The following is a 27,048-nucleotide window of genomic DNA, read 5'->3' as shown; positions in this document are numbered from 1 at the left end:
GTAGTTGTGGTCGAAGCTGAGGCGGCACTCGTTCATGATGAAGCCGCTCATGGCCAGTGCACTATTGCTGATAACCATCACCATTAGAATCTGACTGTGAATATGTTGTACCATCAGACATGCCATAAGGGCCAAGATATCACCATAATATTCAAAAGTGTCCTCTGAATACTGTTGCTCGTCACCTGGATCCCAATGCTGACGAAAAACACTGGACAAAGGTGCAGACCACGTGTGATCCAATATCTCTTCTCCACTTTCAGTAGGCCATAAATTTCCAAAGTGAACAAAGGAATGCTGATGATTGTAATCCCGAGAGGTATTGACTTCACAGAATTCGGATATGCTTGAAGGTTTGCCACTAGAATATCTGTACATGGAATGAATGGCCACTCAAGCCGCAACAGCATCAATGTGCTGCTAGCACTCACGCATAAAGGGTGCAGCCCTGGTTTTATTCCATAAGAAATTGTCTCAATGCACTGCTCAAGATCAATAAGAAGCAACCAAATCCCTCCCTGTGAGTGCACTATATAGTCTGGATAAGATTGTATGCCTTTGTAGTTTTCTGCCTCCCTAGAAATAGCTGCTGGCCTGAAACAGGTAAGATAACCTGCGTGTGCAAGAAGGGTTCCAATGCAATATCTTTCCTGTACCACTGCTAGACTGGAACTTGCTTGTTTAGACAGATTAACATCTGTTATTACGCGACCCGGAGGGCGTTCAGACTGCAACTTCGCACCCGGCAAACAACAGAAAGATTTTTCCATGGAATTCGACTGACAATAAGAAACAAGAGGGAAACCCACATCTTTGAATTGCAACCAAACTAACCGAACACTAAACTCTGAAACTTCATGTGGTTGGCGATATGTACCTGAACATGGTTTCTGACGTGCACTTTGCAAGCACCACCAGGATTTTCTCATGAGACTGGGATCACTAGAACCAGGAGCACCAGACTGAAATTCCACTTCCGGCAGCTTTGACCATAGATGCACTGCTTGGCAATTGCTTGAAGATGATGAACATAGTAGTTTCAGGTGCACACTTTTGTGACATCTCAAGGATTTTGTCAGCGAATTCGGAGTACTAGCAAAATGATGCAACACATAAGGAATTTTCGGCCATGTGTACCTCCGTTGCGAGCCTTCATGAAAGCAATCAAACAATGGCCATGGGCATGATATGTACATGCTCTCCTTGAATTTGATTTGTATAGCGTGATCAGCAATTAATTTGAGGAATGCCAAATACCAACCGGAACAACCAGCTTCACATGATATTGGACAATCATCTTCAGGCTGACCTTTTGCATGAATTTTTTCTTTGCTTTGTACTGTTTTCACTTCCGCTGAACTAGTATCCTCAGTCAGTTTATCCTCTTCAACATAATCTGCATGAAGTACTGCAGTCATCTCCATCGCACTAGCATCTTGAATTCGTTCCTTTTCTTCAACATAGGAGCTGAGTGCATTGATCTCCTGAGAAACACGCACTGGGACAAGTTCTGTTGGAAATACTTGAGATGGCGCACACATGATTCCATGTGTACATGATGCATCTTCCTTCTCGTCATGGTTCAGCGAGGCATTTTGCAAGAAAACAGTCTTTGTAGGATCTGTACCGCTACTGTCTGCATCGGTTCCATTACCAGGGCCCTCTCGGTGAACATGAGGTCGGAACGATGGCCACGGGCTAGGCCTGAAGAGGGATCCCATGTGATTGAACTGTACTTGTACATGCGGGGGCCATGGTTGATGTTCGAAGGAAGGCGGGCGCAGACTCTCAGCGATGGCAGTGTCATGTGTCTTGTCGGTACTGTCGATGGTGGTGGTCAGAGGCTTCACCTAGTTGCCCACATAGGCGGGGCATTCTACCAAGAACATGGATGGCGTTGGTGCAGCCAAGTTGCTGGGAACAAGGAGAACGACGATGTGGTCCGCCTCGCTCTCAACTTGGGTGGAGGTGTGGATGGAGGGAAGTGGCGAGTCGCCCAGCTCCCGTGCGCTGGTCTTGAGGTCGACGTTGGTGGTGGTTGCCGCGTTGGAGATGACCTCCGTGAAGGATGAGGTGTTGATGGCGGTGGAGGGCGGTGCCTGCACTGCGATGAGCTCAACGACCTCCTTGTGGCTGAGGGTGACCGCGCGCTCAGGGTAGACGGTGGTGACGATGTCCTGGACCTCATCGACACTAGTGATGGCGTCGACCTGGGTCGAGCAATCCATCGAACAGGTGATGGGCACCATTGCGATGCAGGCCGGGGCTGCATCATGGACGACCGCGGGGGTCTCCTGGGCCTGGGTGGTGGTGGAGAAGACGTCGGGGACGACCGTCGGGGCTCTGGCGTCATCGGTGAGGCCGCCATTGGCTGCCTTGCCCATGGGGCACGCCAGCTGCGGGGTCGAGGCGCCCGTGAGGATCTTCAACATCAGCTCGTACTGCTTGTCCACGGTGTTGTAGCGCGCTATGGTCCGCGCGTGGTAATCGTCCAGGTAGGCCTTTAGCTCCGGATGCATGGTGGTGGAAGGAATTGATGAACTGAGAAAAAAAATTGAGCAAAAATTGGACGGACTCGGGAGGATTTGTGGCGAATTGGAAGGGTGGTAGGAGGCTCTGATGCCATGATGTTAGGTACCAGCTATCGATTCACTTTTCTGAATCACGAATTCGAATTACAAGCTTGATACAAGAGGAATTGCTAGAGTTCAGAGAACATGGAGGAAGAGGGAGGGAGGAGGAAGAAAGGTAGAGGGTGCCAGGGAAGCCGCCATTGTCGTGATCCAAGCCCGGATACTTTGCTCGTTGCCTCCTCCCAGGCATTTGTAGTCTGTAGCGCTGGGTGGTTCACAGATGGGCCGGCCCATGTAATGGCATAAGGTTGCAAGCCCATGTACACAATAGGCTCCTGACAAGGACGCCCTCGTCAGCCATGGTGGTGCCGATGCCGTTGACCACGAAGATGCCTCGGCGATGGAGCCGACGGAAGTAGTCTGATCACTTAGCTGTGTCTCGCCCTACAGCTGGTTGTTTCTCATGTTAGCTACACATTTATGCTCTGTCGAGAGGGCTCCGTCGTTGTTTGGTTGGAGTTGGGCTGGCTACTGTAGCCTGGTGTGCTCTGTTGTTGTTGTTGTTGTAGGTGCCTCCAAGCAGTGGGTGTGTGCGTTCCCAGCTTGTCTTGCAAGCGTCCTGAAGCTCTAAGTGGTAGCTGTCCTAGTTGGTCCAACCAACTATTGTGTCACGTTGCAATGTATCAAGGGTCCCTTGTTTTCAAATGTCAGAACACAACTGTAATGCGCTCAGCTGGAATGTTAGAGGTTTTAACTGCCCAGACAGACGAGCAACTGTCTGCGAGACAATTGCCTCCTTTTCCTGTCAAGTTGTCTGCCTACAGGAAACTAAGCTCCACATTGTTGACCAGTTCACCGCAGCTTTCCTTGGTGGGAATAGACTGCGCAATTTCACCCAAAGGCCGGCCATTGGTAGTAATTTCGTACGTACAGTACTAGACTAGAGGGGGCATACTGCTTCTATGGGACGATCATAGTGTCGAGGTCTCAGATATCAACTGCAGAGCCTATTGTCTCTCTGCCTTGATCCACATCCGTGGATCCGACATTCGCTTCAAGATCACTACCGTGTATGGACCGACCGCCTCCTTGTGCAAGGATGCCTTTTTTGCCGAGCTTGTTGCTCATAAGCCAGATCTACCGGGCTAGAGATAAGAACAAGCACAATGTCAATATGAGTCACATTTCTCGCTTCCGAAATGCCCTAAAATGTTGTGATCTAAAGGAGTTTCATTTGCAAAATAAGCGTTTCACATGGAGCAATGAAAGAGTGAACCCGACCTTGAGCAAGCTCTCCTCTTTGCTCTTTGTCATCGCTATTGACCCTCTCCAAAAGATCCTTCAATTGGCCACTAGCAAGGGGCTCGTTCACAAGATTCGAGGATGTGGTGCAGTGGTACGGACCTCCCTATATGCAGATGACGCGGTTGTATTTATGGCACCCATCAAAAGAGACATTGATAATCTTTCCGGCATCCTCAAAAGTTTTGGACAAGTCATGGGCCTTTGTACCAACTTCCATAAGTGATCGGTCATGCCCATTCGGTGCAACCACATTAACTGGGACCGCATTCTCCAAAGTTTGCCGACCGCAAAGACGTCCTTCCCTTTGCGATACTTGGGTCTCCCGCTATCGGTTTGGAAACTCAAAACAGTGGACTTGCATTTTTTGGTAGACAAGATGGCCATGAAACTCGTCCCTTGGGAAGGCCAAAACATCACAACCATTGGATGCACGACCCTCATCAAGTCGGTGCTTACCTCCCAAGTGGTGTATTTTATTACATCACTCATCGCCCCCCCCCCCCAAGCACGCTCCACAACACTAACAAGCTTGAAAGGGCTTTTCTTTGGTCCGAGTCAGACAAGACAACCAGTGCAAAGTGCAAAGTTAATTGGAGCGACGTGTGTTGCCCCTTGGCCTATGGGGGTCTTGGAGTTTTCAACACAAATAAGTTAGCGTGGCACTTAGATTGAGATGGCCTTGGTATGAATGGAAAGAACCGAGCAAACTTTGGGTGGGCAAGGGCAACCCTTGTGATGAGGGAGATCTTGATTTCTTTTATGCCTCCAGCACCATCACCATTGGGAATGGTGCCAAGACCCCATTTTGGGACTCCCTTGGCTCCCTGGGAGGAAGCCGAAATATATAGCTCCACTCATTTTTGAGGCGTCTGCAAGGAAAACGTGGAAAGTTCGGGAAGCTCTCAATGACAATGCTTGGATTTCAAAAATCAAGCTAAGCAATGCTTTCTCTTGGCACCACGTTCATGAGTTTGTGGCACTTTGGTCCCTAATCCAAGTCGTTCACTTGGATGAGCATGTGGAGGATGGTATTACTTGAAAGTACACAGTTAGTGGGCATTACACGACGTCGTCCGCTTACAAAGCACAACTTTTTGGATCCACATTCTCCCCTATGGAGCAAGCGGTTTGAAAGGCTCCACCCCCAAATGCCAAGTTCTTCACGTGGTTGGTAATTCAAGATAGGATTTGGACTGCTGATCGCTTGGCCAAGTGTGGATGGCCTAAGTGTGACCTTTGTCCCCTTTGCAAACAACAACAAGAATCCGGGTCACATCTCTTCTACAAATGCCATTTCACTCTTCGCCTATGGAACCTTTGAAGGAAATATGCCCTAGAGGCAATAATAAAGTTATTATTTATTTCCTTATTTCATGATAAATGTTTATTATTCATGCTAGAATTGTATTAGCCGGAAACTTAGTACATGTGTGAATACATAGACAAAACAAAGTGTCCCTAGTATGCCTCTACTTGACTAGCTCGTTAATCAGACATGGTTATGTTTCCTAACCATAGACATGTGTTGTCATTTGATGAACGAGATCACATCATTAGGAGAATGATGTGATGGACATGACCCATCCGTTAGCTTAGCATTATGATCGTTATAGTTTCATTGCTACTGCTTTCTTCATGACTTATAAATGTTCCTCAGACTATGAGATTATGGAACTCCCGAATACCGGAGAAACACTTTGTGTGCTATCAAACGTCACAACGTAAATGGGTTATTATAAAGATGCTCTACATGTGTCTCCGAAGGTGTTTGCTGGGTTGGCATAGATCGAGATTAGGATTTGTCACTCTGTGTTTCGGAGAGGTATCTCTGGGCCCTCTCGGCAATGCTCATCACTATAAGCCTTGGAAGCAATGTTACTAATGAGTTAGTTTTGGGATGAAGTATTATGGAACGAGTAAAGAGACTTGCCGGTAACGATATTGAACTAGGTATGATGATACAGGCGATCGAATCTTGGGCAAGTAACTGAAGGAAATATGCCCTAGAGGCAATAATAAAGTTATTATTTATTCCCTTATATCATCATAAATGTTTATTATTCATGCTAGAATTGTATTAACCGGAAACTTAGTACATGTGTGAATACATAGAAAAAACATATTGTCGCTAGTATGCCTCTACTAGAATAGCTCATTAATCAAAGATGGTTATGTTTCCTAACCATAGACATGTGTTGTCATTTGATGAACGGGATCACATCATTAGGAGAATGATGTGATGGACATGACCCATCTGTTAGCTTAGCATTATGATCGTTACAGTTTCATTGCTACTGCTTTCTTCATGACTTATACATGTTCCTCAGACTATGAGATTATGCAACTCCCGAATACCGGAGGAACACCTTGTGTGCTATCAAACGTCACAACGTAAATGGGTGATTATAAAGATGCTATAAAGGTGTCTCCGAAGGTGTTTGTTGGGTTGGCATAGATCGAGATTAGGATTTTTCACTCCATGTATCGGAGAGGTATCTCTGGGCCCTCTCGGTAATGCACATCACTATAAGCCTTGCAAGCAATGTGACTAATGAGTTAGTAGCAGGATGATGCATTACGGAACGAGTAAAGAGACTTTCCGGTAATGAGATTGAACTAGGTATCATGATACCGACGATCGAATCTCGGGCAAGTAACATACCGATGACAAAGGGAACAACGTATGTTGTTATGCGATTTGACCGATAAAGATCTTCGTAGAATATGTAGGAACCAATATGAGCATCTAGGTTCCGCTATTGGTTATTGACCGGAGATGTGTCTCGGTCATGTCTACATAGTTCTCGAACCCGTAGGGTCCGCACACTTAACGTTCGATGACGATTGGTATTATGAGTTTATGTGATATGTTGTACCAAAGATTGTTCGGAGTCCCGGATGTGATCACGGACATGACGATGATTCTTGAAATGGTCGAGACATAAAGATTGACATATTGGACGACTATGTTTGGACATCAGAATGGTTCCGGGTGAGTTCGGGCATTTACCGGAGTACCGGGGGTTACCGGAACCTCCCGGGGAGTGTATGGGCCTTATTGGGCCTTAGTGGGAAAGAGGAGGAAGTGGCCAGGTGGAGGGCATGCCCCCCAAGCCCAATCCGAATTGGGTGGTGGGCCGGCCCCCCTTTCCTTCCCTCTCTCTCTCTCCCTTCCCTCCTCTCCTACTCCAACTTGGGAAGGGGGAATCCTACTCCCGCTGGGAGTAGGACTCTCCCCTTGGGCGCACCATAGAGGGCCGGCCCTCCCCCTCCTCCAATCCTTTATATACGGGGGAGGGGGGCCCCCTTAGACACACAAGTTGACAATTGTTTTAGCAGTGTGCTGTGCCCCCCTCCACGGTTACACACCTCGGTCATATTGTCGTAGTGCTTAGGCGAAGCCCTGCGCCAGTAACTTCATCATCACCGTCACCACGCCGTCATGGTGACGAAACTCTCCCTCGGCCTCAACTGAATCAAGAGTACTAGGGACGTCTCTAAGCTGAACGTGTGCTGAACGCGGAGGTGCCGTACGTTCGGTGCTTGATTGGTTGGATCGCAAAGACGTTCGACTACATCAACCGCGTTAACTAAATGCTTCTGCTTTCGGTCTACGAGGGTACATGGACACACTCTCCCCTCTCGTTGCTATGCATCACATAGATAGATCTTGCGTGATCGTAGGAATTTTTTTGAAATTACCGCGTTCCCCAACAGTAACATACCGATGACAAAGGGAACAACATATGTTGTTATGCGGTTTGACCGATAAAGATCTTCGTAGAATATGTAGGAGCCAATATGAGCATCCAGTCTCCGTTATTGGTTATTGACCGGAGATGTGTCTCGGTCATGTCTACATAGTTCTCAAACCCGTAGGGTCCGCACGCTTAACGTTCGATGACGATATATATTATGAGTTATGTGTTTTTGATGACCGAAGTTTGTTCGGAGTCCCGGATGAGATCATGGACGTGACGAGGAGTCTCGAAATGGTCGAGACATAAAGATTGATATATTGGACCATGTTATTCGGACACCAGAAGAGTTCCGGGAAGTTTCGGGTAAAATCGGAGTGCCGGAGGGGTTACCGGAACCCCCCGGGGGAACTAATGGGCCACCATGGGCCTTAGTGGAGAGAGAGGAGGGCCGCAGGAGGGCTGGCTGCGCCCCCCTTGGGTCCGAATTGGACTAAAGGAAGGGGGCAGCGCCCCCCTTTCCTACTCCCTCTCCCTCTCTTTCCCCCTCTTCCTTGTGGAGGAATCCTACTAGGACTAGTAGTCCTAGTAGGACTCCCTCTCCTTGGGTGTGCCCTTAGGGCCGGCCGGCCTCCCCCTCCCTCCTTTATATACGGGGGCAGGGGGCACCCTAGAACACACAAGTTTCTCTTAACCGTGTGCGGTGCCCCCCTCCACAGTTACACACCTCGATCATACCATCGTAGAGCTTAGGCGAAGCCCTGCGCCAGTAACATCATCATCACCGTTGCCACGCCGTCGTGCTGACGGAACTCACCCTTGTCCTCAACTGGATCAAGAGTACGAGGGACGTCATCGAGTTGAACGTGTGCTGAACGCGGAGGTGCCATACGTTCGGTACTTGATCGGTTGGATCGTGAAGAAGTTCGACTACATCAATTGCATTAAAACACTTCCGCTTTCGGTCTACGAGGGTACGTGGACAAACTCTCCCCTCTCGTTGCTATGCATAGATCTTGTGTGATCGTAGGATTTTTTTTTTGAAATTACCGCGTTCCCAATAGTGGCATCCGAGCCAGGTCTATGCGTAGATGTTTTATGCACGAGTAGAACACAAAGAGTTGTGAGCGAAAATAGTCATACTGCTTACCACCAATGTCTTACTTTGATTCGGCGGTATTGTTGGATGAAGCGGCCCGGACCGAAATTACATGACCGCATTCATGAGACTGGTTCTACCGACGTGCTTTTGCACATAGGTGGCTAGCGGGTGTCTATTTCGCCAACTGTAATTGAATCGAGTTTGACTATGGCCAGTCCTTGTTGAAGGTTAAAACAACACACTTGACGAAAAATCGTTGTGGTTTTGATGCGTAGGTAACAACGGTTCTTGCTAGAAGCCCGTAGCAGCCACGTAAAACTTGCAACAACAAAGTAGAGGACGTCTAACTTGTTTTTGCAGGGATTGCTATGATGTGATATGGTCAAGACATTATGTGATATAATTTGTTGTATGAGATGATCATGTTTTGTAACAGAGTTATCGGCAACTGGCAGGAGCCATATGGTTGTCACTTTATTGTATGCAATGCAATCGCCATGTAATTGTTTTACTTTATCACTAAGCGGTAGCGATAATCGTAGTAACAATAGTTGGCGAGACGACAACGATGCTATGATGGAGATCAATGTATCGCATCGGTGATGATGGAGATCATGATGATGCTTCGGTGATGGAGATGATGAGCACAAGAAGTTGATGGCCATATCATGTCACATATTTTGATTGCATGTGATGTTTATCTTTTATGCATCTTATTTTGCTTAGTACAGCGTAGTATTATAAGATGATCCCTTACTTAATTTCAAGGTATAAGTGTTCTCCCTGAGTATGCACCGTTGCTACAGTTCGTCGTGCTGAGACACCACGTGATGATCGGGTGTGATAAGCTCCACATTCACATACAACGGGTGCAAGTCAGTTTTACACACGCAGAATACTCTGGTTAAACTTGACGAGCCTAGCATATGCAGATATGGCCTCGGAACACTGGGACCGAAAGGTCGAACGTGAATCATATAGTAGATATGATCAACATAGTGATGTTCACCATGATGATTGGACATGGTTTAGTTGATTTGGATCACATGATCATTTAGATGACTAGAGGGATGTCTATCTAAGTGGGAGTTCTTAAGTAATATGATTAATTGAACTTTAATTTATCATGAATTTAGTCCTGGTAGTTATTTTGCATGTCTATGTTATTGTAGATCAATGGCCCGTGCTACCGTTCCTTTGAATTTTAATGCGTTCCTAGAGAAAGCTAAGTTGAAAGATGATGGCAGCAACTACACAGACTGGGTCCGTAACTTGAGGATTAACCTCATTGCTACACAGAAGAATTACATCCTGGAAGCACCGTTAGGTGTACCACCCACGCCAGCAACTGCAGACATTGTGAATGCCTGGCAGACGCGTGTTGATGACTACTTGATAGTTCAGTATGCCATGCTCGACTTCTTAGAATCGGTACTTCAAAGATGTTTTGAACGTCATGGAGCATATGAGATGTTCCAAGAGTTGAAGTTAATATTTCAAGCAAATGCCCGAGTTGAGAGATATGAAGTCTCCAACAAGTTCTATAGCTGCAAAATGGAGGAGAATAGTTCTGTCAGTGAACACATACTCAGAACGTCTGGGTACCATAACTACTTGACTTAGCTGTGAGTTAATCTTCCTAATGATAGTGTCATTGACAGAGTTCTTCAATCACTGCCACCAAGCTATAAAGGCTTCGTGATGAACTATAATATGCAAGGGATGAACAAGACTATTCCCGAGCTCTTCGCGATGCTAAAGGCTACGGAGGTAGAAATAAAAAAGGAACATCAAGTATTGATGGTCAACAAGACCACTAGTTTCAAGAAAAAGGGCAAAGGGAAGAAAGGGAACTTCAAAAAGAACGGCAAGAAAATTGCTGCTTAGGAGAAGAAACCCAAGTCCGGACCTAAGACTAAAACTGAGTGCTTCTACTGCAAAGGGACTGGTCACTGGAAGCGGAACTACCCCAAGTATTTGGCGGATAAGAAGGATGGCAAAGTGAAAGGTATATTTGATATACATGTTATTGATGTGTACCTTACAAATGCTCGTAGTAGCACCTGGGTATTCGATACTAGTTCTGTTGCTCATATTTGCAACTTGAAACAGGGACTACGGATTAAACGAAGATTGGCTAAGGACGAGGTGACGATGCGCGTCGGAAATGGTTCCAAGGTTGATGTGATCGTCGTCATCATGCTACCTCTACATCTACCTTCAGGATTAGTTCCAGACCTGAATAATTATTATTTGGTGCCAGTGTTGAGCCTGAACATTATATCTGGATCTTGTTTGATGTGAGACGATTATTCATTTAAATCAAAGAATAATGGTTGTTCTATTTATATGAGTAATATCTTTTATGGTCATGCACCCTTGATGAGTGGTCTATTTTTGTTGAATCTCGATCGTGATGATACACATGTTCATAATATTGAAGCCAAAAGATGCAAAGTTGATAATGATAGTGCAACTTATTTGTGGCACTGCCGTTTGGGTCATATCGGTGTGAAGCGCATGAAGAAACTCCATGATGATAGACTTTTGGAATCACTTGGTTATGAATCACTTGGTGCTTGCGAACCGTGCCTCATGGGCAAGATGACTAAAACTTTGTTCTCCGGAACAATGGACGAGCTACTGACTTATTGGAAATAATACATACAGATGTATGTAGACCAATGAGTGTTGAGGCTCGTGGTAGGTATCGTTATTTTCTTACCTTCACAGATGATTTGAGTAGATATGGTTATCTACTTAATGAAGCATAAGTCTGAAACATTTGAAAATTTAAAGAATTTAAGAGTGAAGTGGAAAATCATCGAAACAAGAAAATAAAGTTTCTACGATCTAATCATGGAGGAGAATATTTGAGTTACGAGTTTGGTCTTCATTTGAAACAATGTGGAATAGTTTCACAACTTACGCCACCCGGAACACCATAGCGAAATGGTGTGTTCGAATGTCATAACCGTACTTTATTGGATATGGTGCGATATATGATGTCTCTGACTGATTTACCGCTATCGTTTTGGGGTTATGCTTTAGAGACGGCTGCATTCACTTTAAATAGGGCACCATAAAAATCTGTTGAGACGACGCCTTATGAACTATGGTTTGGCAAGAAACAAAAGTTGTCGTTTCTTAAAGTTTGGGGTTGCGACGCTTATGTGAAAAAGCTTCAACCTAATAAGCTTGAACCCAAATCGGAGAAGTGTGTCTTCATAGGATACCCAAAGGAAACTGTTGGGTACACCTTCTATCACAGATCCAAAGGCAAAATCTTTGTTGCTAAGAATGGATCCTTTCTAGAGAAGGAGTTTCTCTTGAAAGAAGTGAGTGGGAGGAAAGTAGAACTTGATGAGGTAATTGTACCTTCTCCCTTATTGGAAAGTAGTTCATCACAGAAATCAGTTCCAGTGATTCCTACACCAATTAGTGAGGAAGCTAATGATAATGATCATGAAACTTCAGATCAGGTTACTATCGAACCTCGTAGGTCTTCCATAGTGAGATCCGCACCAGAGTGGTACGATAATCCTGTTCTGGAAGTCATGTTACTAGACCATGGTGAACCTACGAACTATGAGGAAGCAATGATGAGCCCAGATTCTATGGAATGGCTTGAGGCCATGAAATCTGAGATGTGATCCATGTATGAGAACAAAGTGTGGACTTTGGTGGACTTGCCCGATGATCGGCAAGCCATAGAAAATAAATGGATTTTCAAGAAGAAGACCGATGCTGACGGTAATGTTACTGTCTACAAATCTTGACTTGTTGCGAAAGGTTTTCGACAAGTTCAAGAAGTTGACAACGATGAGACTTTCTCACTTGTAGTGATGCTTAAGTCTGTCCGAATCATGTTAGCAAGTGCCGCATTTTATGATTATGAAATTTGGCAGATGGATGTCTAAACTGCATTCCTGAATGGATTTCTGGAAGAAGAATTGTATATGATGCAACCAGAAGGTTTTGTCAATCCAAAGGGTGCTAACAAAGTGTGCAAGCTCCAGCGATCCATTTATGGACTGGTGCAAGCCTCTCGGAGTTGGAATAAACGCTTTGATAGTGTGATCAAAGCATATGGTTTTATACAAACTTTTGGAGAAGCCTGTATTTACAAGAAAGTGAGTGGGAGCTCTTTAGCATTTCTAATATTATATGTGGATGACATATTGTTGATTGGAAATGATATAGAATTTCTGTATAGCATAAAAGGATACTTGAATAAGATTTTTTCGATGAAAGACCTCAGTGAAACTACTTACATACTGGGCATCAAGATCTATAGAGATAGATCAAGACGCTCAATTGGACTTTCACAAAGCACATACCTTGATGAAGTTTTGAAGAAGTTCAAAATGGATCAGTCAAAGAAAGGGTTCTTGCCTGTATTAGAAGGTGTGAAGTTGAGTCAGACTCAAAGCCCGACCACTGCAGACGATAGAGAGAAAATGAAAGTCATTCCCTATGCTTCAGCCATAGGTTCTATCATGTATGCATTGCTGTGTACCAAACCTGATATGTGCCTTGCTATAAGCATAGCAGGGAGGTACCAAACTAATCCCAGAGTGGAGCACTGGACAACGGTCAAGAACATCCTGAAATACCTGAAAAGGACTAAGGATATGTTTCTTGTTTATGGAGGTGACAAAGAGCTCGTCGTAAATGGTTACGTCGATGAAAGCTTTGACACTGATCCGGACGACTCTAAATCGCAAACCGGATACATATTTTTATTGAATGGAGGAGCTGTTAGTTGGTGCAGTTCCAAGCAGAGCGTCGTGGCAGGATCTACGTGTGAAGCGGAGTACATTGCTGCTTTGGAAGTAGCAAATGAAGGAGTCTGGATGAAGGAGTTCGTATCCGATCTAGGTGTCATACCTAGTGCATCGGGTCTAATGAAAATCTTTTGTGACAATACTGGTGCAATTGCCTTGGCAAAGGAATCTAGAATTCACAAGAGAACCAAGCACATCAAGAGACACTTCAATTCCATCCATCATCAAGTGTCGGAAGGGGACATAGAGATTTGCAAGAGACATACGGATATGAATGTTGCAGAACCGTTGACTAAGCCCCTTCCACGAGCAAAACATGATCAGCACCAAGACTCCATGGGTTTTAGAATCATTACTTTGTAATCTAGATTGCTGACTCTAGTGCAAGTGGGAGACTGAAGGAAATATGCTCTAGAGGCAATAATAAAATTATTATTTATTTCCTTATTTCATGATAAATGTTTATTATTCATGCTAGAATTGTATCAACCAGAAACTTAGTACATGTGTGAATACATAGACAAAACAAAGTGTCCCTAGTATGCCTCTACTTGACTAGCTCATTAACCAAAGATGGTTATGTTTCCTAACCATAGACATGTGTTGTCATTTGATGAACGGGATCACAACATTAGGAGAATGATGTGATGGACATGACCCATCCGTTAGCTTAGCATTATGATCGTTACAGTTTCATTGCTACTGCTTTCTTCATGACTTATACATGTTCCTCAGACTATGAGATTATGCAACTCCCGAATACCGGAGGAACACTTTGGGTGCTATCAGATGTCACAATGTAAATGGTTGATTATAAAGATTCTCTACAGGTGTCTCCGAAGGTGTTTGTTGGCTTGGCATAGATCGAGATTAGGATTTGTCACTCCGTGTTTCGGAGACGTATCTCTGGGCCCTCTCGGTGATGCTCATCACTACAAGCCTTGCAAGCAATGTGACTAATGAGTTAGTTGTGGGATGAAGTATTACGAAACGAGTAAAGAGACTTGCCGGTAACGAGATTGAACTAGGTATGATGATACCGACAATCGAATCTCGGGCAAGCAACATACCGATGACAAAGGGAACAACGTATGTTGTTATGCGGTTTGACTGATAAAGATCTTCATAGAATATGTAGGAGCCAATATGAGCATCTAGGTTCCGCTATTGGTTATTGACTGGAGATGTTTCTCGGTCATGTCTACATAGTTCTCGAACCCGTAGGGTCCGCACGCTTAACGTTCGATGATGATATGTATTATGAGTTATGTGTTTTTGATGACCAAAGTTTGTTTAGAGTCCTGGATGAGATCACGGACATGATGAGGAGTTTCGAAATGGTAGAGACATAAAGATTGATATATTGGACCATGTTATTCGAACACCAGAAGAGTACTGGGAAGTTTCGGGTAAAACCGGATTGCCGGAGGGGTTATCGGAACCCCCCGAGGGAACTAATGGGCCACCATGGGCCTTAGTGGAGAGAGAGGAGAGCCGCAGGAGGGCTGGCCATGCCCCCCCTTGGGTCCAAATTGGACTAGGGGAAGGGGGCGGCGCCCCCCTTTCCTACTCCCTCTCCCTCTCTTTCCCCCTCTTCCTTGTGGAGGAATCCTACTACGACTAGTAGTCCTAGTAGGACTCCCTCTCCTTGGGCGCGCCCCTAGGGCCGGCCGGCCTCCCCCTCCCTCCTTTATATACATGATGGAATATGCCCTAGAGTCAATAATAAAGTTATTACTTATTTCCTTAATTCATGATAAATGTTTATTATTCATGCTAGAATTGTATTAACCGGAAACTTAGTACATGTGTGAATACATAGACAAAACATACAGTCCCTAGTATGCCTCTACTTGACTAGCTCGGTGATCAAAGATGGTTATGTTTCCTAACCATAGACATGCGTTGTCATTTGATGACGGGATCACATCATTAGGAGAATGATGTGATGGACATGACCCATCCGTTAGCTTAGCATTATGATCGCGTTAGTTTCATTGTTACTACTTTCTTCATGACTTATACAAGTTCCTCAGACTATGAGATTATGCAACTCCCGAATACCGGAGGAACACTTTGTGTGCTACCAAATTTCACAACGTAAATGGGTGATTATAAAGGTGCTCTACAGGTGTCTCCGAAGGTGTTTGTTTGGTTGGCATAGATCGAGATTGGGATTTGTCACTCTGTGTTTCGGAGAGGTATCTCTGAGCCCTCTCGGTAATACTCATCACTATAAGCCTTGCAAGCATTGTGACTAATGAGTTAGTTGCGGGATGAAGTATTACAGAACAAGTAAAGAGACTTGCCGACAACGATATTGAACTAGGTATCGAGATACCGACGATCGAATCTCGGGCAAGTAACATACCGATGGCAAAGGGAACAACGTATGTTGTTATGTGATTTGACCAATAAAGATCTTCGTAGAATATGTAGGAACCAATATGAGCATCCAGGTTCCGCTATTGGTTATTGACCGGAGACGTGTCTCGGTCATGTCTACATAGTTCTCGAACCCGTAGGGTCCGCATGCTTAACGTTCGATGACGATTGGTATTATGAGTTTATGTGATATGATGTACCGAAGATTGTTCGGAGTCCCGGATGTGATCACGGACATGACGAGGAGTATCGAAATGGCCGAGAAATAAAAATTGATATATTGGATGACTATATTCGGACACCAGAAGTACCGGACCCCCCGGAAGCTATTGGGCCTCATGGACCTTAGTGGAGAAGAGAGAGGGCAGCCAGGAGGTGGTGCGCGCCCCCCTTGCCCCTGTCCGAATTGGACAAGGGGAAGGGGCGGCGGCCCCCTTGAAGGAAATATGCCCTAGAGGCAATAATAAAGTTATTATTTATTTCCTCATATCATGATAAATGTTTATTATTCATGCTAGAATTGTATTAACCGGAAACATGATACATGTGTGAATACATAGACGAACATATAGTCACTAGTATGCCTCTACTTGACTAGCTCATTAATCAAAGATGGTTATGTTTCCTAACCATTGACATGTGTTGTCATTTGATTAATGGGATCACATCATTAGGAGAATGAGGTGATTGACATGACCCATCCCGTTAGCTTAGCACTTGATCGTTTAGTATTCTGCTATTGCTTCCTTCATGACTTATACATGTTCCTGTAACTATGAGAATTGTGTAACTCCCGTTTACCGGAGGAACACTTTGGGTACTACCAAACGTCACAACGTAACTGGGTGATTATAAAGGAGTACTACAGGTGTCTCCGAAGGTACATGTTGAGTTAGCATAATTCGAGATTAGGTTTTGTCACTCCGATTGTCGGAGAGGTATCTCTGGGCCCTCTCGGCAATGCTCATCACCTAAGCCTTGCAAGCATGTAACTAATGAGTTAGTTATAAGATGAAGTATTACAGAACGAGTAAAGAGACTTGTCGATAACGAGATTGAACTAGGTATTGGATACCGACGATCGAATCTCGGACAAGTAACATACCGATGACAAAGGGAACAACGTATGTTGTTATGCGGTTTGACCGATAAAGATCTTCGTAGAATATGTAGGAACCAATATGGGCATCCAGGTCCCGCTATTGGTTATTGACCAGAGATGTGTCTCAGTCATGTCTACATCGTTCTCGAACCGTAGGGTCCGCACGCTTAAGGTTTCGATGACAGTTATATTATGAGTTTATGTATTTTGATGTACCGAAGGTTGTTCGGAGTCCCGGATATGATTACGGACATGACGAGGAGTCTCGAAATGGTCGAGACATAAAGATTGATATATTGGACGGATATATTTGGACACCGGAAAGGTTCCGGAGAAGTTTGGAGCCCCGGAAGGTTACCGGAACCCCCCGGGAGGTATATGGGCCTTATTGGGCCCATGTAGGAGGAAGAGAGAAGGAGCAAGGGAAGGGGGCGCGCCCCCCCAAGCCCAATCCGAATTGGGGAGGGGGGCCGGCCCCCCCTTTCCTTTCTCCTTCCCCCTCTTCCTATTACTACTACTAGTACTACTTCCTAATACTAGTACTCTTTCCTTCCCCCTCCAAATAAGATAAGGAAAAGAGAGGGAAACCTACTTGGAGTAGGTTTCCCCCTCCTCATGGCGCGCCCCCCCTAGGGCCGGCCACCTCCTCCCTCCCTCCTTTATATACGGGGGTAGGGGGGCACCCTAGAACACACAAGTTGATCATTGATCGTTCCTTAGCCGTGTGCGGTGCCCCCCTCCACGATATTACACCTCGGTCATATTGTAGCGGTGCTTAGGCGAAGCCCTGCAACAGGAGAACATCAAGATCGTCACCACGCCGTCGTGCTGACGGAACTCCCCCTCGGCGCCTCTGCTGGATCGGAGATCGAGGGTGCGTCATCGAGCTGTACGCGTGTCAAGAACTCGGAGGTGCCGGAGTAACGGTACTTGGATCGGTTGAACCGGAGGACGTACGACTACTTCCTCTACGTTGCGTCAACGCTTCCGCTTCGGTCTACGAGGGTACGTAGACAACACTCTCCCCTCGTTGCTATATCATCACCATGATCTTGCGTGTGCGTAGGAAATTTTTTGAAATTACTACGTTCCCCAACAGTGGCATCCGAGCCTAGGTTTTATGTGTTGATGTTATATGCACGAGTAGAACACAAGTAAGTTGTGGACGATATAAGTCATACTGCCTACCAGCATGTCATACTTTGGTTCAGCGGTATTGTGAGATGAAGCGGCCCGGACCGACATTACGCGTACGCTTACGCGAGACTGGTTTCACCGTTACGAGCACTCGTGCTTAAAGGTGGCTGGCGGGTGTCTGTCTCTCTCACTTTAGTTGAACCGAGTGTGGCTACGCCCGGTCCTTGTGAAGGTTAAAACGGAGTCTATTTGACAAACTATCGTTGTGGTTTTGATGCGTAGGTGAGATTGGTTCTTGCTTAAGCCCGTAGCAGCCACGTAAAATTTGCAACAACAAAGTAGAGGACGTCTAACTTGTTTTTGCAGGGCATGTTGTGATGTGATATGGCCAAGACATGATGCTATATTTTATTGTATGAGATGATCATGTTTTGTAACCGAAGTTATCGGCAACTGGCAGGAGCCATATGGTTGTCGCTTTATTGTATGAAATGCAAACGCCCTGTAATTGCTTTACTTTATCACTAAGCGGTAGCGATAGTCGTAGAAGCAATAGATGGCGTAACGACAACGATGCTACGATGGAGATCAAGGTGTCACGCCGGTGACGATGGTGATCACGACGGTGCTTCGAAGATGGAGATCACAAGCACAAGATGATGATGGCCATATCATATCACTTATATTGATTGCATGTGATGTTTATCCTTTATGCATCTTATCTTGCTTTGATTGACGGTAGCATTTTAAGATGATCTCTCACTAATTATCAAGAAGTGTTCTCCCTGAGTATGCACCGTTGCGAAAGTTCTTCGTGCTGAGACACCACGTGATGATCGGGTGTGATAGGCTCTACGTTCAAATACAACGGGTGCAAAACAGTTGCACACGCGGAATACTCAGGTTATACTTGACGAGCCTAGCATATACAGATATGGCCTCGGAACACGGGGACCGAAAGGTCGAGCGTGAATCATATAGTAGATATGATCAACATAGAGATGTTCACCATTGAAACTACTCCATCTCACGTGATGATCGGACATGGTTTAGTTGATTTGGATCACGTAATCACTTAGATGACTAGAGAGATGTCTGTCTAAGTGGGAGTTCTTTAGTAATATGATTAATTGAACTTAAATTTATCATGAACTTAGTACCTGATAGTATTTTGCTTGTCTATGTTTGTTTGTAGATAGATGGCTCGTGCTATTGTTCCGTTGAATTTTAATGCGTTCCTTGAGAAAGCAAAGTTGAAAGATGATGGTAGCAATTACACGGACTGGGTCCGTAACCTGAGGATTATCCTCATTGCTGCACAGAAGAGTTACGTCCTGGAAGCACCGCTGGGTGCCAGGCCTGCTGCTGATGCAACTGACGACGTTAAGAACGTCTGGCAGAGCAAAGCTGATGACTACTCTATAGTTCAGTGTGCCATGCTTTACGGCTTAGAACCGGGTCTTCAACGACGTTTTGAACGTCATGGGGCATATGAGATGTTCCAGGAGTTGAAGTTAATATTTCAAGCAAATGCCCGGATTGAGAGATATGAAGTCTCCAATAAGTTCTACAGCTGCAAGATGGAGGAGAACAGTTCTGTCAGTGAGCATATACTCAAAATGTCTGGGTATAATAATCACTTGATTCAACTGGGAGTTAATCTTCCGGATGATAGCGTCATTGACAGAATTCTCCAATCACTGCCACCAAGCTACAAGAGCTTTGTGATGAACTATAATATGCAAGGGATGAACAAGACTATTCCCGAGCTCTTCGCGATGCTGAAAGCCGCGGAGGTAGAAATCAAAAAGGAGCATCAAGTGTTGATGGTCAACAAGACCACTGGTTTCAAGAAAAGGGGCAAAGGGAAGAAGAAGGGGAACTTCAAAAGGAACGGCAAACAAGTTGCTGCTCAAGTGAAGAAACCCAAGTCTGGACCTAAGCCTGAAACTGAGTGCTTCTACTGCAAGCAGACTGGACACTGGAAGCGGAACTGCCCCAAGTATTTGGCGGATAAGAAGGATGGCAAAGTGAACAAAGGTATATGTGATATACATGTTATTGATGTGTACCTTACTAATGCTCGCAGTAGCACCTGGGTATTTGATACTGGTTCTGTTGCTAACATTTGCAACTCGAAACAGGGACTACGGATTAAGCGAAGATTAGCTAAGGACGAGGTGACGATGCGCGTGGGAAATGGTTCCAAAGTCGATGTGATCGCGGTCGGCACGCTACCTCTACATCTACCATCGGGATTAGTTTTAGACCTGAATAATTGTTATTTGGTGCCTGCGTTGAGCATGAACATTATATCTGGATCTTGTTTGATGCGAGACGGTTATTCATTTAAATCAGAGAATAATGGTTGTTCTATTTATATGAGTAATATCTTTTATGGTCATGCACCCTTGAAGAGTGGTCTATTTTTATTAAATCTCGATAGTAGTGATACACATATTCATAATGTTGAAGCCAAAAGATGCAGAGTTGATAATGATAGTGCAACATATTTGTGGCACTGCCGTTTAGGTCATATCGGTGTAAAACGCATGAAGAAACTCCATACTGATGGACTTCTGGAATCACTTGATTATGAATCACTTGGTACTTGCGAACCGTGCCTCATGGGCAAGATGACCAAAACACCGTTCTCCGGATCTATGGAGAGAGCAACAGATTTGTTGGAAATCATACATACAGATGTATGTGGTCCGATGAATGTTGAGGCTCGTGGCGGATATCGTTATTTCCTCACCTTCACAGATGATTTGAGCAGATATGGGTATATCTACTTGATGAAGCACAAGTCTGAAACATTTGAAAAGTTCAAAGAATTTCAGAGTGAAGTAGAAAATCATCGTAACAAGAAAATAAAGTTTCTACGATCTGATCGTGGAGGAGAATATTTGAGTTACGAGTTTGGTTTACATTTGAAACAATGTGGAATAGTTTCGCAACTCACGCCACCTGGAACACCACAGCGAAATGGTGTGTCCGAACGTCGTAATCGTACTTTACTTGATATGGTGCGATCTATGATGTCTCTTACCGATTTACCGCTATCGTTTTGGGGTTATGCTTTAGAGACGGCCGCATTCACGTTAAATAGGGCACCATCAAAATCCGTTGAGACGACGCCTTATGAACTGTGGTTTGGCAAGAAACCAAAGTTGTCGTTTCTCAAAGTTTGGGGCTGCGATGCTTATGTGAAGAAACTTCAACCAGATAAGCTCGAACCCAAATCGGAGAAATGTGTCTTCATAGGATACCCAAAGGAGACAATTGGGTACACCTTCTATCACAGATCTGAAGGCAAGATTTTCGTTGCTAAAATCGGATCCTTTCTAGAGAAGGAGTTTCTCTCGAAAGAAGTGAGTGGGAGGAAAGTAGAACTTGATGAGATAACTGTATCTACTCCCTTATTGGAAAGTAGTTCATCACAAGAACCGGTTCCTGTGACAACTACACCAATTAGTGAGGAAGCTAATGATATTGATCATGAAACTTCAGATCAAGTTTCTACTGAACCTCGTAGGTCTACCAGAGTAAGATCCGCACCAGAGTGGTACGGAAATCCTATTCTGGAAGTCATGTTACTAGACCATGATGAACCTACGAACTATGAGGAAGCGATGATGAGCCCAGATTCCGCAAAATGGCTAGAGGCCATGAAATCTGAGATAGGATCCATGTATGAAAACAAAGTATGGACTTTGGTTGACTTGCCCGATGATCGGCAAGCCATTGAGAATAAATGGATCTTTAAGAAGAAGACTGACGCTGATGGTAATGTTACTGTCTACAAAGCTCGACTTGTTGCAAAAGGTTTTCGACAAGTTCAAGGGGTTGACTACGATGAGACTTTCTCACCCGTAGCGATGCTTAAGTCTGTCCGAATCATGTTGGCTATTGCTGCATTTCATGATTATGAAATTTGGCAAATGGATGTCAAGACTGCATTCTTGAATGGATTTCTAGAAGAAGAGTTGTATATGATGCAACCTGAAGGTTTTGTTGATCCAAAAGGTGCTGACAAAGTGTGCAAGCTCCAACGTTCCATTTATGGACTGGTGCAAGCATCTCGGAGTTGGAATAAACGTTTTGATAGTGTGATCAAAGCATATGGCTTTATACAGACTTTTGGAGAAGCCTGTATTTACAAGAAAGTGAGTGGGAGCTCTGTAGCATTTCTAGTTTTATATGTTGATGACATATTATTAATTGGAAATGATATAGAATTTCTGGATAGCATAAAGGGATACTTGAATAAAAGTTTTTCTATGAAAGACCTCGGTGAAGCTGCTTACATATTGGGCATCAAGATCTATAGAGATAGATCAAGACGCTTAATAGGACTTTCACAAAGTACATACCTTGACAAAATTTTGAAAAAGTTCAAAATGGATCAGGCAAAGAAAGGATTCTTGCCTGTGCTACAAGGTGTGAAGTTGAGTCAAACTCAATGCCCGACCACAGCAGAAGATAGAGAGAAAATGAAAGATGTTCCCTATGCTTCAGCCATAGGCTCTATCATGTATGCAATGCTGTGTACCAGACCTGACGTATGCTTAGCAATAAGCTTGGCAGGTAGGTACCAAAGTAATCCAGGAGTGGATCACTGGACAGCGGTCAAGAACATCCTGAAATACCTGAAAAGGACTAAGGATATGTTTCTCGTATATGGAGGTGACAAAGAGCTAGTCGTAAATGGTTACGTCGATGCAAGCTTTGACACTGATCCGGACGATTCTAAATCGCAGACCGGATACGTGTTTTTATTAAACGGTGGAGCTGTAAGTTGGTGCAGTTCTAAACAAAGCGTCGTGGCAGGATCTACATGTGAAGCGGAGTACATAGCTGCTTCTGAAGCAGCAAATGAAGGAGTCTGGATGAAGGAGTTCATTTCCGATCTAGGTGTCATACCTAGTGCATCGGGACCAATGAAGATCTTCTGTGACAATACTGGTGCAATTGCCTTGGCAAAGGAATCCAGATTTCACAAGAGGACCAAGCACATCAAGAGACGCTTCAATTCCATTCGGGACCAAGTCCAAGTGGGAGACATAGAGATTTGCAAGATACATACGGATCTGAATGTTGCAGACCCGTTGACTAAGCCTCTCTCACGAGCAAAACATGATCAGCACCAAGACTCCATGGGTGTTAGAATCATTACTATGTAATCTAGATTATTGACTCTAGTGCAAGTGGGAGACTGAAGGAAATATGCCCTAGAGGCAATAATAAAGTTATTATTTATTTCCTCATATCATGATAAATGTTTATTATTCATGCTAGAATTGTATTAACCGGAAACATGATACATGTGTGAATACATAGACAAACATATAGTCACTAGTATGCCTCTACTTGACTAGCTCATTAATCAAAGATGGTTATGTTTCCTAACCATTGACATGTGTTGTCATTTGATTAATGGGATCACATCATTAGGAGAATGAGGTGATTGACATGACCCATCCCGTTAGCTTAGCACTTGATCGTTTAGTATTCTGCTATTGCTTCCTTCATGACTTATACATGTTCCTGTAACTATGAGAATTGTGTAACTCCCGTTTACCGGAGGAACACTTTGGGTACTACCAAACGTCACAACGTAACTGGGTGATTATAAAGGAGTACTACAGGTGTCTCCGAAGGTACATGTTGAGTTAGCATAATTCGAGATTAGGTTTTGTCACTCCGATTGTCGGAGAGGTATCTCTGGGCCCTCTCGGCAATGCTCATCACCTAAGCCTTGCAAGCATGTAACTAATGAGTTAGTTATAAGATGAAGTATTACAGAACGAGTAAAGAGACTTGTCGATAACGAGATTGAACTAGGTATTGGATACCGACGATCGAATCTCGGACAAGTAACATACCGATGACAAAGGGAACAACGTATGTTGTTATGCGGTTTGACCGATAAAGATCTTCGTAGAATATGTAGGAACCAATATGGGCATCCAGGTCCCGCTATTGGTTATTGACCAGAGATGTGTCTCAGTCATGTCTACATCGTTCTCGAACCGTAGGGTCCGCACGCTTAAGGTTTCGATGACAGTTATATTATGAGTTTATGTATTTTGATGTACCGAAGGTTGTTCGGAGTCCCGGATATGATTACGGACATGACGAGGAGTCTCGAAATGGTCGAGACATAAAGATTGATATATTGGACGGATATATTTGGACACCGGAAAGGTTCCGGAGAAGTTTGGAGCCCCGGAAGGTTACCGGAACCCCCCGGGAGGTATATGGGCCTTATTGGGCCCATGTAGGAGGAAGAGAGAAGGAGCAAGGGAAGGGGGCGCGCCCCCCCAAGCCCAATCCGAATTGGGGAGGGGGGCCGGCCCCCCCTTTCCTTTCTCCTTCCCCCTCTTCCTATTACTACTACTAGTACTACTTCCTAATACTAGTACTCTTTCCTTCCCCCTCCAAATAAGATAAGGAAAAGAGAGGGAAACCTACTTGGAGTAGGTTTCCCCCTCCTCATGGCGCGCCCCCCTAGGGCCGGCCACCTCCTCCCTCCCTCCTTTATATACGGGGGTAGGGGGGCACCCTAGGAAACACAAGTTGATCATTGATCGTTCCTTAGCCGTGTGCGGTGCCCCCCTCCACGATATTACACCTCGGTCATATTGTAGCGGTGCTTAGGCGAAGCCCTGCAACAGGAGAACATCAAGATCGTCACCACGCCGTCGTGCTGACGGAACTCCCCCTCGGCGCCTCTGCTGGATCGGAGATCGAGGGTGCGTCATCGAGCTGTACGTGTGTCAAGAACTCGGAGGTGCCGGAGTAACGGTACTTGGATCGGTTGAACCAGAGGACGTACGACTACTTCCTCTATGTTGCGTCAATGCTTCCGCTTCGGTCTACGAGGGTACGTAGACAACACTCTCCCTTCGTTGCTATATCATCACCATGATCTTGCGTGTGCGTAGGAAATTTTTTGAAATTACTACGTTCCCCAACACCCCTCTCCTTCCTTCTCTCCACCTCCTCCTTCCCCCTCTTCTCCTTCTTGGACTAGGAAAGATGGGAGACCTACTCCTGCTAGGAGTAGGAGTCCTCCCCCCTTGGCGCGCCCCTTGTTGGTCGCCGGCCTCCTCCTCCTCCCCTCCTTTATATACCGGGGAGGGGGGTGTCGGTTTCAAAACTGGCGGATCTCGGGTAGGGGGTCCCGAATTGTGCGTCTAAGGCGGATGGTAACAGGAGGCGGGGGACATGATGTTTACCCAGGTTCGGGCCCTCTTGATGGAGGTAATACCCTACTTCCTGCTTGATTGATCTTGATGATATAAGTATTACAAGAGTTGATCTACCACGAGATCGTAGAGGATAAACCCTAGAAGTTAGCCTATGGTATGATTGTTGTTGTCCTACGGACTAAACCCTCCGGTTTATATAGACACCGGAGGGGGCTAGGGTTACACAGAGTCGGTTACAAGGGAGGAGATCTACATATCCGTATTGCCAAGCTTGCCTTCCACGCCAAGGAGAGTCCCATACGGACACAGGACGAAGTCTTCAATCTTGTATGTTCATAGTCCAACAGTCCGGCTGTTCGAGGACCCCCTAATCCAGGACTCCCTCAGTAGCCCCCGAACCAGGCTTTAATGACGATGAGTCCGGCGTGCAGATTGTCTTCGGCATTGCAAGGCGGGTTCTCCTCCAAATTCTGAGTACCTGTCGAGTAGTGTCCGGCTTCCCATGAATGTTGCACTCCTTGGCTTCTGCGCCTAATAATGGCTATCCTCCACATGTCGAGCGAATGCGAGAAGTCGGGGCATTTTTACACTTTCCACCCTAACCATGTAAGTAAATCGTTTATTTAAGGAGGCGGGGATCCTCAGATCCAGATCACACCATCCTCCCACAGCGTGTATCCATCGGAGCGCGCCCGAAAAGGTCCATCCAATCATGGCCGGCCATCGCAGCTCCTCCTTTTGCTCCCGTAGTCCTATGCCAAGCAATTGGAAGAAGTGTTCTATCCCTCACAGCCAATTAGTAGAGTTACAGACCCAGGGATTCCTCCCTCCAGCGTATATGGTCCCCATTCGAGCTGGACTCGCCACCTACAACGGCGGGGAGCAAGCGGAGAGCTTTTCCAACCCATCCATGGGGGAGCGGGTATGCCTTGTCCCTTACTTATTAAGGGGGCTCGGATTTCCAATCCATCCGTTCCTCCGCGGGCTCCTGGAGTTCTACGGCCTCCAGTTGCATAACTTTACTCCCGCCTCCATATTACACATAGCTGGCTACGTCGCCCTTTGCGAGCTATTTTTGGGTTGCGAAGCTCATTTCGAGCTATGGAAGAGGCTATTCTGCCTCATACCCCGTACACAGGAGGGGTCAATATATCAAGTGGGCGGAGCTGAAATATGGCACATCGCCGGGACCGAATACCTGTCCGGTACTCTGAAGAAGACATCCGAAGACTGGCCTTCGGAGTGGTTTTATATGGAGGACGTCCCCCTTCTGGACCCTATTCGGATGGGCCTTCCTGAGTTCGACAACGCCCCCTCGAAGAAACGCCGCAGCTGGCGCCCTCGGAGTCCCCAGGAGGAAGATAACAGAGAAGTCCTTTACCTGATGGACCGGATACAGACGCTGGCCAAGTCAGGATTGACAGTAATCGAGGTTATGTCAATATGTATAATGCGGGGGGTGAAGCCACTTCAATATCGGGGGCAACCCATGTGGCACTTCAACGGAGAAGAGGATGCCACCCGCTGCGGTCGTAAGGGACCGGACTCAGTCGCTACTCTAGCAAAAATTCTGTCTGATTTGTACAAAGGAGAGGAAGAGGAGTTCATCCGCATTAAGCCACGGGATGGATTCTCCATGTACAACTCCCAAGCTGGTTGAGCTGCTACTTTTTACTCCAAACCTTCCCGCATTCTTCGTCATAAGTATTTACCTTGCCATTTCATAGCAGGAACTGCAAAAA

Source organism: Triticum aestivum, chromosome 4A (assembly GCF_018294505.1).
Source record: "Triticum aestivum cultivar Chinese Spring chromosome 4A, IWGSC CS RefSeq v2.1, whole genome shotgun sequence".
Classification (NCBI taxonomy): domain Eukaryota; kingdom Viridiplantae; phylum Streptophyta; class Magnoliopsida; order Poales; family Poaceae; genus Triticum; species Triticum aestivum.
The sequence above is the reverse complement of the archived record's forward strand: the minus strand, read 5'-3'. Positions refer to the sequence as shown.